Below are 12,929 nucleotides of genomic sequence, written 5' to 3'. Positions count from 1 at the left end.
TGTGCAATTTATTACTTCTGTCACCTTCAAGATTTATCACAGCTCTGAAGTACAGTCCTGGCTATATAATTGCTCATAATAGATGCAAAAATTAAAATTCATAATAAAATTCTTTCACCGTTTCCATCGCAACGATATTGCCATAATTGTTGACATTCAGAGGATCGATTGCAAAGTGTAGGAAAAGTCAGAGAAGAATACACACCAGAATATTAATTTAGGTTGGCTCTGTGTTACACCAAAAAAAATTACACTTACCTAGCAGTACTGAAATATCCTAAGGCACTTCCAAGAAATGTAATTTTACACAAATTGACAATAAATCCATAAGGTGATGTTTGGACAAGCGACCAGAAGATTGGACAAGGGGATAGGTTTTGAGGAGGATGAGTAGGAGGTGAGAAGGGAGAGAGAGAGAGAGAGAGACAGAGAGAGAGAGAGAAAGACAGAGGGGTGGAGGGGTACAGGGCCAGAATACCTTAACATGGCTTGGATAGCTAAGCCCATCCTCTAATGCTGTGCCAAAAAAAAGACAGTAACAAGAGTTTTCAATGGGAGAAATGCAGAGTTCTTAGAAAGTTGTAAGGCAAAAAGTGGTTGCAGAGATTGGATAGGGGAGATGAGGTCACAGAGGGATTGGGACAATTGAAAACAAAATCGAAAACCATGCTGTTTTTATTCTTTCTCGGTACGTGTCCTCAGAAAATTAGCCGGCACTTCTGGATGGTCAGTCAGATGAAGCCACTATCAGCTCTGGATTGTGACTTTGTTGTTATTTGGAAATTGTCACCTTGAATTACAATGTTGTTAAACTCTGTAGAATAGGTAAAATATTCTCATCTCTTAGTAAAATGATAATGTCTCCTTTGCTCAGCTCAACATTATGAATAATCACTGAGTTTTTAAACCTGCATCACGCACAGTAGTTAAGCGATGGAAAAATCCTACAATTCAAAAGTCTGACTAATAAGGTGCCCCTCCACCTTGGTCTAATGGATAATACTCACCAGAAAATGATAAAGGATGTGTGGTTTGGAAACTGTTTCTGTATTGGTCATTTTCAAGACAGTGTCTTCACTTGCAAGGTCAGAATTAATTGTTGATCTTTTTTTTGCCAAAGCAGATGAATGTAGGTATTTCGAAGCAACCTGTTCAGATATGTTATGATACAGCTGTGAAACAGGTGGGATTTGGACTTCATAGCTCAGAGATCGGGACACTACTGCTGTGCCATAAGAGCCCAGTAGATGGTTGTAAGCCTTTTTCCAAAGTCATTTCTGCAGCTTAGGCACAACTAATTGGCTTGTTAGCAAAATTGAGAGGCAGTTAGGAGTCAACCACGTTGGTCTGGGACTCGATTCACAGATAGGTCAGACTGAGGAAACATCATGGATTTTCTTCCCTGGATGTCATTAATGATCAAGTTAGGGGTTTTTAAGACAATCTAATAAATTGATTGTTACTTTTATTATCCTGGCTTTATTTTCTGATTAAAAAACAACACTGAACTCAGATTGCCAAGGTCGGGATTGAATTCTACTCCTTGGACTGTTTAGCTGGATCACTCATTCAAAGTGATTGATCCATTATTTCCCATTGAAATGGCCTCGCAGGAAATTTGTAACAGGCAGCATATGCTGGACCTGCCAGTTATATTGCATTTCCTGAATGAATAGAGAAATCATAAAGCTACATAAGCATCATGCGAATATACCAGTCTTTGTGACACATCTGCTGCAATAGACCAAAACGTGCGAAGACGACCCTCTTATCTAACCCCGTTTAAAAATAAATTTCAAAATGATTTGAGCAGGCATCCTGCACTGAATTCAGGGATTATATCATGGAATTGGTGCACTCAGGTCCACTGAGAGGTATCCCATTGGGATTGGAAATGCAGATGGCCATACAAAAGATAGATAAATCTTCATCCCGGTGGAAACAGGGAGAGGATTGTTTATCCTTCGGCAGCAACACAACAGGGCTGCAGGCTATTCTTTGGGCCTCCGATTCAACTCATTTATTGTGCTTGTGAAATTTCTGGTCATTCATTTCATGTTGCGAAAAGAATTTGGCAAGTTGAAAAGAGCTTACTCTATTAATCACACATTTATCACACTGCTCTAGATAGTATCAAAATACATAATAGGTTGAATGTAATGCATCCGAGGCGTATTTAATGCACAATTAAAATCAAACCAGTACCTCCATATGTTGTGTGCAGCCAGGAAGGCTCTTGTCTATCAACTGGCTTACATGCTGCTCACCAGCAATGTCCTGCGAAAATGTACTAAAAAATGTGTCTAGAATTCTGTTCCCTTAAAGTAATTCATTCACATTTTAGGATGATGGTCAAAAAAAGCACTTGCAATAATGCAGTACCTGATTGCTTCTTAAATAAGCGGTCTAGCATTAAAATTGAGTGCTAATCAACGTTGTGTCAAGCCTTAGTTGTGTGAGATGGCCTGTTTGGTAGATTCACATTGTTGCGATCCACAGTGTGCTTGGAACCCAGTTTCTGAGATGTTCTGTCATTTCCATGTCGATATGTTTGGTGATAGGGAACAGATGTCATGACTGCACTCTGCAGTAATAGAAGTCAAAATTGCTCAAAGATTTTTGAACACCTTATTAGATTTATTCCATGCATTTAGAAGAGAAAGGTAAAACAATCTCACACATTTTAAAACTTGGCTAATGGTTATCATTCTGCACATTGTATTTCCTAATACTGTGCTGTCAGCATCAGATAAACAGTTTGTATGATTTCCATTTCTCTCAGCATTGTGAATAAGTCAGTCATATACCCTTGCAATTTTCATCAGAATGAAATATTTCTTTCATAACTGAATACATTGTAGATTCAGTCACCGAAGATATACATATTCTCCAAATACTCTCCAATTTCATCACCCTAAAGGCTTTATCAATATTTTCTCATATTAATCTTTACAATAATGAAAATTGCATATCTAATCCACCAAAGTGTTTCCAATTAGTGCCCATTGATATTTGAATACTAATTCCTCTTGCATGTTTGTGTTTGGATATTTAATCATATTTTACCCTTTAACAATAAGTATTCCTGTTTCAGTGAAGCTTACTTGATATTTACTTTGACATTCTAATTGCATTTCAAACGCATATAGTCCATTGGCAGAGATTTGTAAATGTTATTCTTTCATTTAGAGGTGTTGATTTTGTTTTCTTGCATTGCTGATAAGGTTTTCATAGCATCTGTCAAATTGAATTATGAGATGGAAGGATGGAATGAAATCAATAATGGAGATTAGTATGTTTCTCACATAAAGCTCTCTATCAACCTACCAGCATTGACACAGAAATCTTTCGAAATGAAGGACTCTTACAGTGATTTCAAATATGTCATTTTGTACACTGTGCAATGACAGGGTGGTGAAATACTTCCCTATCGTTTTGTAGGACACAATCAGCCTAGAAATTTGACTTCACAGTGCTCATTTTATTTGCTGCTAATTGGCTTTCTAAAGCTTCCAAAGTGGCAGGCAATAAGTGCATGGACAGTTTCAGCTGGAAATGTAATGCCCACCTGTTAAATTGGTGAGATAATTGGGCAGCTGCTGTGTGTGTCAGGAGTATTTAATGGCAAGGATAACTTGTTGAAATGGGTGATTTTGTCCATTTTTCAGGACAATTAATTTCTCTTTCTTGTTGAATGCCCTAATACTTTCCTCCTCATGTGCTGAAGGTGTTTAACACTGAACAACATTACCTGATTGGCAAGTCCTGTGGCCAAAGCCTCAAAAACAATCATGCAGCACTTACTAGGTAATTGCTGGTCATCATTACAGACTGATAGTTATCTTCAGGACATGTTCTTGGAGTGTTTTATCCCTGTGGAAGGTTCACTTTGCCTGCACAGAAAACCTTCAAGTCACGGTCCTGAGAGAACCAAAGGTTTTATCAGTGTAAGGAAGAGGTGGCATTTAGGTGTGAGAGTTTGTTTAGAATCTGCATATGTTTTACTTTGGAGTCAGACTGGTTATATTTCTAAAAAAAACTATTTGCCTCAGAAGTAGTTTGGCCGGAGACTTGTGTGGGCTACATTTGGTGTTGCAACACAAAGTGTTGACCAGAAGCAGCTGCTGAGAAAGGACAGTGGTTGCCTCTTCCATAGATTCAGTATCACTTTCCTCAGAGGGCATGTCAGCATGCTGCTGGCTCTGCTCAACAACAGATTCCAGGATTTACATGGTGCTTTAGAGAGACCTTTCAACAATGCCTGTCAACACTCCCCATACCCACAGCCCCCAGCCTTCTAATACCAACGCTGCTGTCTTTGTTTGCAGTTTACATCACCAAATAAGTGTTCAGCAGTGATAGTGGAGTTTCCACCAATGAGGGTACAAGCTAACTGTTCACTAACAAGTCACCCAGTATTGCAGCTTTTGCTTCCTAACAGCTACCCACCTTCCTCCTTCAGCAGTCTGGGCCTCAAATTCTGCATTCTGAGTTCCTTGTGGTAGACCGAGTTAGGTAACCTTCCAACAAGTTGGCCCCTGTTGTGTCCTACTCATAATCGCCATTTGTAGATACTTTCTGTATCCCAAAGTTGTCTTGATGTCAATATCTGAGCAGGTGCTTGCTCAGTGAACATTAAGATTTTATCAGTGTCGAGAGAGTTGACATTTTATGTCAGACAATGCATGTTATGTGTGTGACCTTGTTTAGAATCTGTTTTGTGTTTTGGTTTGGAGTCATACTGGTTTTATTTCTAAAATAGGAATTTATAAAATGCAGTATTGATAGGCTGCCTAAAAATTGTGTACTTTTTGAACAAAATAAAGTGTATCTGCAAAACAAATTCACCCCATAGATTCACGCACGTGTGTGTGTTGTGGGCAGATTGTGTGTGTTTGTGGTGAGGGGAGTGAGAGTGTGTGTGTGTGTATGGTGGAGGGAGAGACAGTGTGTGTTGGGTACTGGGGTTTGGAGTGAGGGAGAGAGTGCATGGTGGAGCTGTGTGCGTCAAATATGAGACTTGCCTTCTCGTCTTAACGAACATTTCCTAGGTGCTATTGGTACGCAGTCAACATCTTTACACTACATATGAAGTAGATGATGAGAAAGTTTTCGAACCACTGTAATTCCTGCACTGCAGCCTCCAGGCCATATTGGACCTTGCTCCCCCTTCATTACCTTTAGTCACTTTTCGAAACCCTGCAGCCAGCCCTCTCTATAAAATTTTCCGGCACACTTTAAAACATCCTGTTCAGTGTAGCTAGAGAGCAGCAAGGTAAATCTGTATGCGCAAATACATGGTCAGAATCAATAAGCAGAACAAGAACTGTGAGCTGTTTGAGTCAATACTAGCAGGAGTTTGCAATGTACACTCAATACATATGACTGCTGCGCGCATTTTGAAGCAGCACTGGATTTCTCAAGTGAAATCCCCACATCTCTTCACCAGTCAAAATACTCCAAGAAACTATCTATTTTTCTTTAATAGTGAATGTTTCTTTTCCTTCAAAATCCCAACTCTCCAGAACATTGTTAAATATAGGAGCTTCAAAACAAAACGTCTTTTCTTCACAGATGCTGCCAGATCTGCTGAGCTTTTCCAGCAACTTCTGTTTTTGTACTGGATTTATGTCAGTCATTCTCAAAGTAACACTAATTTAATTGAAATGCATTGATATTTAACAATTAATAAGGCCATTTTAATATTTTATTATTCAGCCTGAATGGACCCATGCAACTGAAACAACACATTCACTCCTCAACATGAATCCTATGCTTTATAATTCATTCAGCCAAGCACCTGTAATCTGCAAACAGTTTGGCACTACTCTCTCAAGTTTTCCTGCTGAAACTACAACAATGAAGCTGTTCTGTTTCAAACGTTACTGTTGGGTTCTTCTCTCAGAATCATGTGTGGTGAAGAATGTAACTGCTAGATGCAACAGTGGTCCCAGCCCAAACAGCTTGTTCACATCGTCGCAATGACACACATCCTGTCTGGAGCACCATATTGACAGTGGGCGCTCTCCTATACCACATGCCTCTCAATGTTTGCCTTACTCAGACGCACTGCAGGCTGTGTGACACAATGAGTAATTGCTTGGAGTCTTTGCTTTTGAACACATAACCACATTTTGCTTTAGCTCTGTTCTTCCTTCAAGATCCAAGCAGGCTAGTTCCATTGTACATTGCTAGCCCCTTTGAGAGAGGAAAGGTGAAACTGGGGAATAGGGGCACGACACTTCTGCATTAAACTCTGAACTCTCATATTCTGCTTAACAGTCATAGAATTGTACAGCATGGAAACAGACCCTTTAGTCTAACTCATCTGTACTGACCAGATATCTGAAACTGAGCAAGTCCCACTTGTCAGCATTTGGCCCAAAACACTCTAAATCCTTCCCATTCATGTGCCCATCCAGATGCCTTTAGATGTTGTAATTGTACCCACCTCCACCGCTTCCTCTGGCAGCTCGTTCAACACATTCCCCAGTCTCTGTGTGAAAGAAGTTGCCCCTCAGGTCCTTTTTAAATCTTTCCCCCTTACCTTAAAACTATGCCCTCTAGCTTTTGAACTCGCCTAGCCTGGAAAAAAGACCATGACCATTCACCCTATCTATGTCCCTCATGATTTTATAAATCTCTGTAAGGTCACCCCTCAGCTGCCAACGCTCCAGAGAAAAACACCCCAACCTTTTCAGCCTTTCCCTGTAGTTCAAACCCTCTGATTCCAGCAACATCCTTGTAAATCTTTTCTGAGCCCTTTCAAGTTTAACATCTTTCCTGTAGCAGGGAGACCAGAATTGAACACAATATTCTTAAAGTGTCCTGTACAGCTGTAACATGACCTCCCAACTCCTTTGCTCAATGCATTGACCAATGCTAAACCCCTTCTTCACTACTTTGTCTGCCAGCAGCACCACTTTCAAGGAACTATGCATTTGCACCCCAAAGTTTCTTTGCTTGGCAATGCTCCCCAAGGCCCTACCATTAACTGTACAAGTCCTGCCCTGGTTAGCCTTATTAAAATTCAACACCTCACATTTATCTAAATTATAACCAATCTGCCACTCCTTGGCCCAGTTGATCAAGATCCCTCTGTGGTCTGCGATAACCTTCTTCACTGTGCACTACACCACCTGTTTTGGTGCCATTTGCAAATTTACTAACCATACCTCCTGTTTTCACATCTGAATCATTTATATAAATAACATAAAGCAGTGGACCCAGCACTAATCCTTGTGCACACACTGGCCACAGGCCTTCAGTCCAAAATACAACGCAGTACTATCACCTTCTCACTCCTACATTCAAGTTAATTTTGTATTTTATGGCTCCCCCCTGGATTTCATGTGATCTAACCTTGCTAACTGTCTACCATGTGGAACATTGTCGAACATGTAGCTGAAGCCCAGGTGGACAAAGTCTACCACTGTGCCTTCATCAATTCTCTTTGCCACCTCTTCAAAAAACTCAATCAAGTTAGTGAGACACTGTTTCCCACGCACAAAGCCATGTTGACTATCTCTAATCAGTCTCTTCCTTTCCAAATGCATGAAAGCCTGTCCCTCAGAATCCCTCCAATAACTCACCCACCACTGACCTCAAGCTCAGCAGGCTATTGTTCCCTGCCTTTTCCTTACCATCTTTCAAGTGGCAACTTGCATGAACTCATTAAAAGCACACCAAATTGTTGTTAAGGTTTGAAAAGGCAAGTTTGGTGTCTGATCAATTGTTGCCTCCTTGCGAAGTTATAGTTGCTTAAGTATGAATGTTGACAGTCATCATCATCAGGCTAAAGACAGACATGCAATTCCAAAGCACTTGTGGTTGCAATAATATAGCTGGCTGTTCACATTCATTACATATGATGACAACAGGTTCCAAGTTGCCACCTGGGCTGACACTTGTTAAGAACATTGAATGTTTTCACACTGACTGACTCTGCAATGGTGAGTTTTAGCAATGATTTGAACTTTTTATCACAATGCAATTTGATTTTGCTACCACTCCTGTTAATATGTCTGGCTTCAGTCAATCTTGTAACCATTGGAATTATACCTTGGGTTTTATGTAACATTAGTTGTTGGACTGGTCTTCTTCATATGACTGTAATATGTGTATTTCTCCACTCTAGGATTACCTTGTAAACAATTACCATGTATGCTGGATCTGCTCAGTTATTTTCCGTATGACCCCTCTGGCAGCTAGTCCAGTGAGGTCTACTCCTAATCTTATCTGCCCTCTTGGTATGAATATCATTCTATCATGTCGCCTCAACTTTTTTTATTCTCTCAGGTGGTAATTATTGCCCATCCCTACTTTACTGTCAAGTGCTTAATTTTTGAATCCCATTTTGATCCGCTTTGTACAAGTCTGCAAAGCTTATAATGTTGCAATAAGTTCAGGAAGTTCCGCTGTTTACCTGGCACTTCCACTCATTTGATACTTTCACTCTGCAGTTACCATTCTAACTGGTTGACTGCCCCAGACTTTCAGTACACATTGATAGCTTTCTTGGGAATTAGTTTCTCCTGCCTTAGCAGACATGTTCCCACAATGTGATCTGTTATGCCAAAGACAATCCTATCTCTGATGAAATCACCTTTCAGTTATATAAGATTGCTGTTATCATATCAGTGTCATCACATGCTGATGAATATTCTCGCTCTCCCGTGAGCTCTCTTGAACATGTACTGTTCATAAATAACATGAATATGGAGTTCAAAATGTATATTCAAAGTCTTCAGAATTTCTCCAGTCTGATTTTTCTGCTCCTCAGTCAGGTCTAAGGTGCAATGCAGATTGTAACACTCTTTCTCCAGTGCTGAGAACAGAGTTGCTACACTTGTAGTTCAGGTTTCTTACTTAATACTGTAGCTATCTAAGAGCTTTGCCATTAGACAAGATGAAATTCTAATTCTGTCTCATATCTCCTCTAATTTCCACAGAGCTACACTAGAAAATTCAGTCATTCTGATTCATCCAGCTGCGAGCTGCTGTTCCAGCTCTGGCTTGTTGTTTCTTACTCTAGATGGCTGTCTTGCAAATCTAAAAATTGACACACTTTCAGCTGGACAGTTCGGCTGTCATGTTTTATGAAATGCCATTTAATTGCTATTACTTCTAAAGTGAAAGCAATTTATAGCATAGGCCACATGACTGACAGGCCACAATTATACAATGTGCAAATGCATTTCTCCAAACAAAACACTGACTGAGAATCGATCAATGCATTTTGTGGTTAAACTAGTTAAACTATATTAGTAGCTAAACTATATTGAAGTTAAACTATATTGACGTAATATTCTGAATTCTCAGGGAGCTTCAAATCCGTTTCTAAAGTTAACAATGAGACATTAAAATTCAATCTGCCAAATTAAATTGGGAATTGCACTGATGGAGGTCACAGGACAATGAGAAATAATTCTTCTTGAGGAATTGATTCATTTATTCAAAAGGTAGTCAATCACAGGAGGAAATATCACATTACAGAGAAAGTAAAATGAAGACGCCTAATTTATATTATTGTCATCCAGGAAAATGATATTTGACTAAAATTGAATTTGAGTTTCGGTACAAACTATAACTTTGCCATCTCACTTAAGTTGATTAAAAAAAAGGTGAATAATCACCTGAAATAGAAACAGAACATGAGCCAATCCAGACATAAACTTGAAGCTTATAACTACTTTACAAAATCTATGGGGACTTTTGAACAGTGTTCGTTGAGACAGCTTATCGATATTTCAGCATCCTGAGAGTAATGATATTTCTCAGCACGTTCATGGTGAAGGCTGCTTGTTGATCAGGGGCAGAAATATTTCTGTACAAAAGTGAAACCAGCATATTTACCGAAACACAAAAAAAAACTAGCATTTTTGACTTTAAAGATTATTTGACAGTGTGTTGAAGAAAGAAAACATCTGTCCTCTGAAACAACTCCAACTGGCATCCTGACATTTTTTTCTTCACTTTACAAAATATTAATCTGTGAGGTTTGATAGCTACTGGAGGGAGTAGATTGTATTTTGTGCGTTGCAGTAAAGTTCTTCACTGAATGTTTTTTTTCCCATCCATTTGCAGAAATCTAGTAACCCCCAGATATTCCATTGCTGGCTGCAGTCTGCAGTTCCGCAAGAAGAATCACAAATATTTCATTAACATGGGGAAAATAAATAAGAAAAAAGTCAAGTTATTTCATCTCCCATAGTCATTATCATTGCAGGTACAGGAACACCACAAGTGATTTTAACCTGGTCGTAGAAACTGGAGATTTCACCTGCATTTTCAGAAAGTCTCAAGTTTGGAAGTGAAATCTTTCTGAGCTCGGAGAAATAGAAGCAGAGCTGCAAGGTGTTATTAACCTGTATCACTGTTATCTTTTATCAGTTATGCCTGTCTACATACCTAGCTGTGTTTGGAGTGTGTGCTGAGATCTGTAGTTTTTCTCCAACCACAAACCCAGTGATTTTGCTATCAACTCATACCTTTGGTTTCCTTTTCCTAACCTGTCCTTTGGCTCAGCATCCAATAATTTTGTGCATTTGTGAGGCATCTTGTGATGTTACGTTGTTGATGTTGTTTTATAAATCTAAGTTGTCATCAGCTTCTGCTGCAGTCACAGGAAACAATGAATCCCTCGAGTAAATCACAGCAGTATAGTCCTGTTTGGGTATCACTTCCATTCTGCTTCTGTCTTAATCTATTAAAGCAAACATGTGAAACTCAGCTAGACAGTCAATACAAAAATTCATTGCAAGATCTAAGACACATTTACAAGATTACAAATTAACCTCACCCTTCTTCTCTGGGAAGTTGCTGTACTCGGAACATTTGAATGTGGACCCCAGGTTAAATTGAAAGGGCAAGTTTCTACGGATTGCACTTGTTCTCAGACCAGCTTAAGGCTCCAAATATAAGGAAGTATTTGGATGCTGAGTAATGCACTTTAAAGGTATGTTTCTGAATTCATTAAGAAATCTACCATAGCTCACCAATATAATTAGAAAATGTCGGTCGAATTTTGCTAAAGTATGTTAAATGTGAGCGCCTGTTTGGGGACTGAACATCAGATCACAGCAGATGTGGACGTGGGATCAGAGGGGTGTAGCATTGGATTCAGCAGGGGGACGGCAGAAGGGGAGGAATGTGGTGATGGGATCACAGAGGTGTACAGATCAAATCACACAGTTGGAAGGTCAGTCTTGGGCGGTGTAGTATGTAGATCAAATTGCGAGAGACCTAGAGGTCAGACTGCGGCGAAGGTGAAGTTTAGATCTGGGGCAGGTTGAAGGGAGGAAGGCAGTAGGGAACTTGAGTAGACTGAAGGAAATAATCCTGCTCCTCTTTATTCATAAGCAGTGCCTGACAAGTAATTTACTCCAGGAATTACCAGTTCTCACTTTGTTTCAGTTGTCAGGTTTCGCAGATAGCCCAGGGAAGGTTGGCTCAGAGCCATTAAATCCACATGGCTGCTGAACAAAATTCACTTGGCTGACACAAGATACAAAGTTTCATTACCACATGAGTTTCAGAGAAACAAGACAGAAATCTTCAAATAAGCACCAACTTTTGTAAAGTACATTCAAGATCCAGAGAACGAGATGGGGAAATATGATAAAGGCAGGTTAAGGCTAATGGGCACAGAAGCAATGCCAAAAGTCAAAAAGGAAAACAATATTGATGGAGTTTCCTCAAATAATGAAGCATTCATTTAATTGGGGACACTGTAGTTTCATTCCCAGTACATGGTAACGTTCAATCATTAATTTTAAATGTTGGACAAAAGGAAGCTGTTAAAATAGCTGCCACATATCATGTGGCCTTTGGCATCTGTGTATGACAGCATCGAATCTCCAGGCAGGCATTCACAGCTGTTCACAAGATTTATGTATCTCTTTGGTTCAGAATGGGTCTGCACTGGAGGATTGGAGCTTCAATACTCTGTCTCCATGTTTCATACTTGCAATGATACTTTGATCATGTTGGCTTTTCTTGTAAAAGCTAGACTGGGGGGAACCTTAGCACGTGTTAACCGCAATGCACGGTGTGAAATCAACAGAAGTGCCTCACTAGGAAAAGACTTTGAAGCCACATGGAGACAATTGTGTTTCCTTTGTCAGTTTGAAAGATCACTGGGAAATAGTTGCACCAACAGCAGCAGATCTATCAGTTCAGTCAGCCTGTGAATCTGAATGTGGAAGCAAGCTACAAGACAGACCGTGTGAACTCTTCCAGTTCACCTGAAAATCAAAATCCTGGCTATTTGACTACAGAAGTCCTCACAACCTGCCATGAAAACTTCATTTTAAAAGTTTCTCAATTCAACTCTAATTCATTGATCCTAGTCAAAGACAGTAGGCTTGCCAGATGGGAGACAGAGATTGTCAATGAGATGCCGATGAAAATGAGATTTGGAACTTATTGTCTCATGTACTTGAGTACACTATTACGGGGTACCGTGAAAAGCGTCCAAACACACCATTCTCTGGCACCATCTCAACATATATAAGACAGGATTAAAAATAGACGCAATAATAAAAGAAACAGCCAAAAGAAAAGGAAACATCTTGAATACTCCCCACCTCCACTATCAGTTTTGCCACCAGAAAAACAAAGCCATCTCTCAGTTTGTGAACAGCCAGGTGGGCCTAAACCCCACATGCCACTGCAGCTGGAACGGCACCATCTCCGCCATCAGGCAGCGGGGCCTGGCCATGCTCTGAACCCATGCCACCCCTAGTGGAGCCGTGTCGCTATTATTTGGGGCCAACTTGCCTCCAACAATGTTGTCGCTGCCATGAGTCCGTGCTGGGCCAATCTCGGCAATGCAACCATCGTTGAAGCAGCTGGATCCCAAACTGGGCCCAAACTCAACGCTGGGCCCTATCAGGCCGGAACAGCGGGTGCCTCTCCTGGTTTATGTT

At 40.1% G+C, this 12,929-nt stretch overlaps 1 protein-coding gene across 6 annotated transcripts in view; it reads left to right on the top strand.

Annotated features, from left to right (window-relative positions):
• Positions 1–12,929, top strand: part of whrna (whirlin a) — a 196,482-nt gene that overhangs the window by 41,636 nt on the left and 141,917 nt on the right. The window lies entirely within an intron of this gene.

The sequence above is a fragment of the Stegostoma tigrinum genome, chromosome 29, assembly GCF_030684315.1.
Source record: "Stegostoma tigrinum isolate sSteTig4 chromosome 29, sSteTig4.hap1, whole genome shotgun sequence".
Classification (NCBI taxonomy): domain Eukaryota; kingdom Metazoa; phylum Chordata; class Chondrichthyes; order Orectolobiformes; family Stegostomatidae; genus Stegostoma; species Stegostoma tigrinum.
Note: the sequence above shows the minus strand (reverse complement) of the source record. Positions and strands in the feature narration are given on the sequence as shown.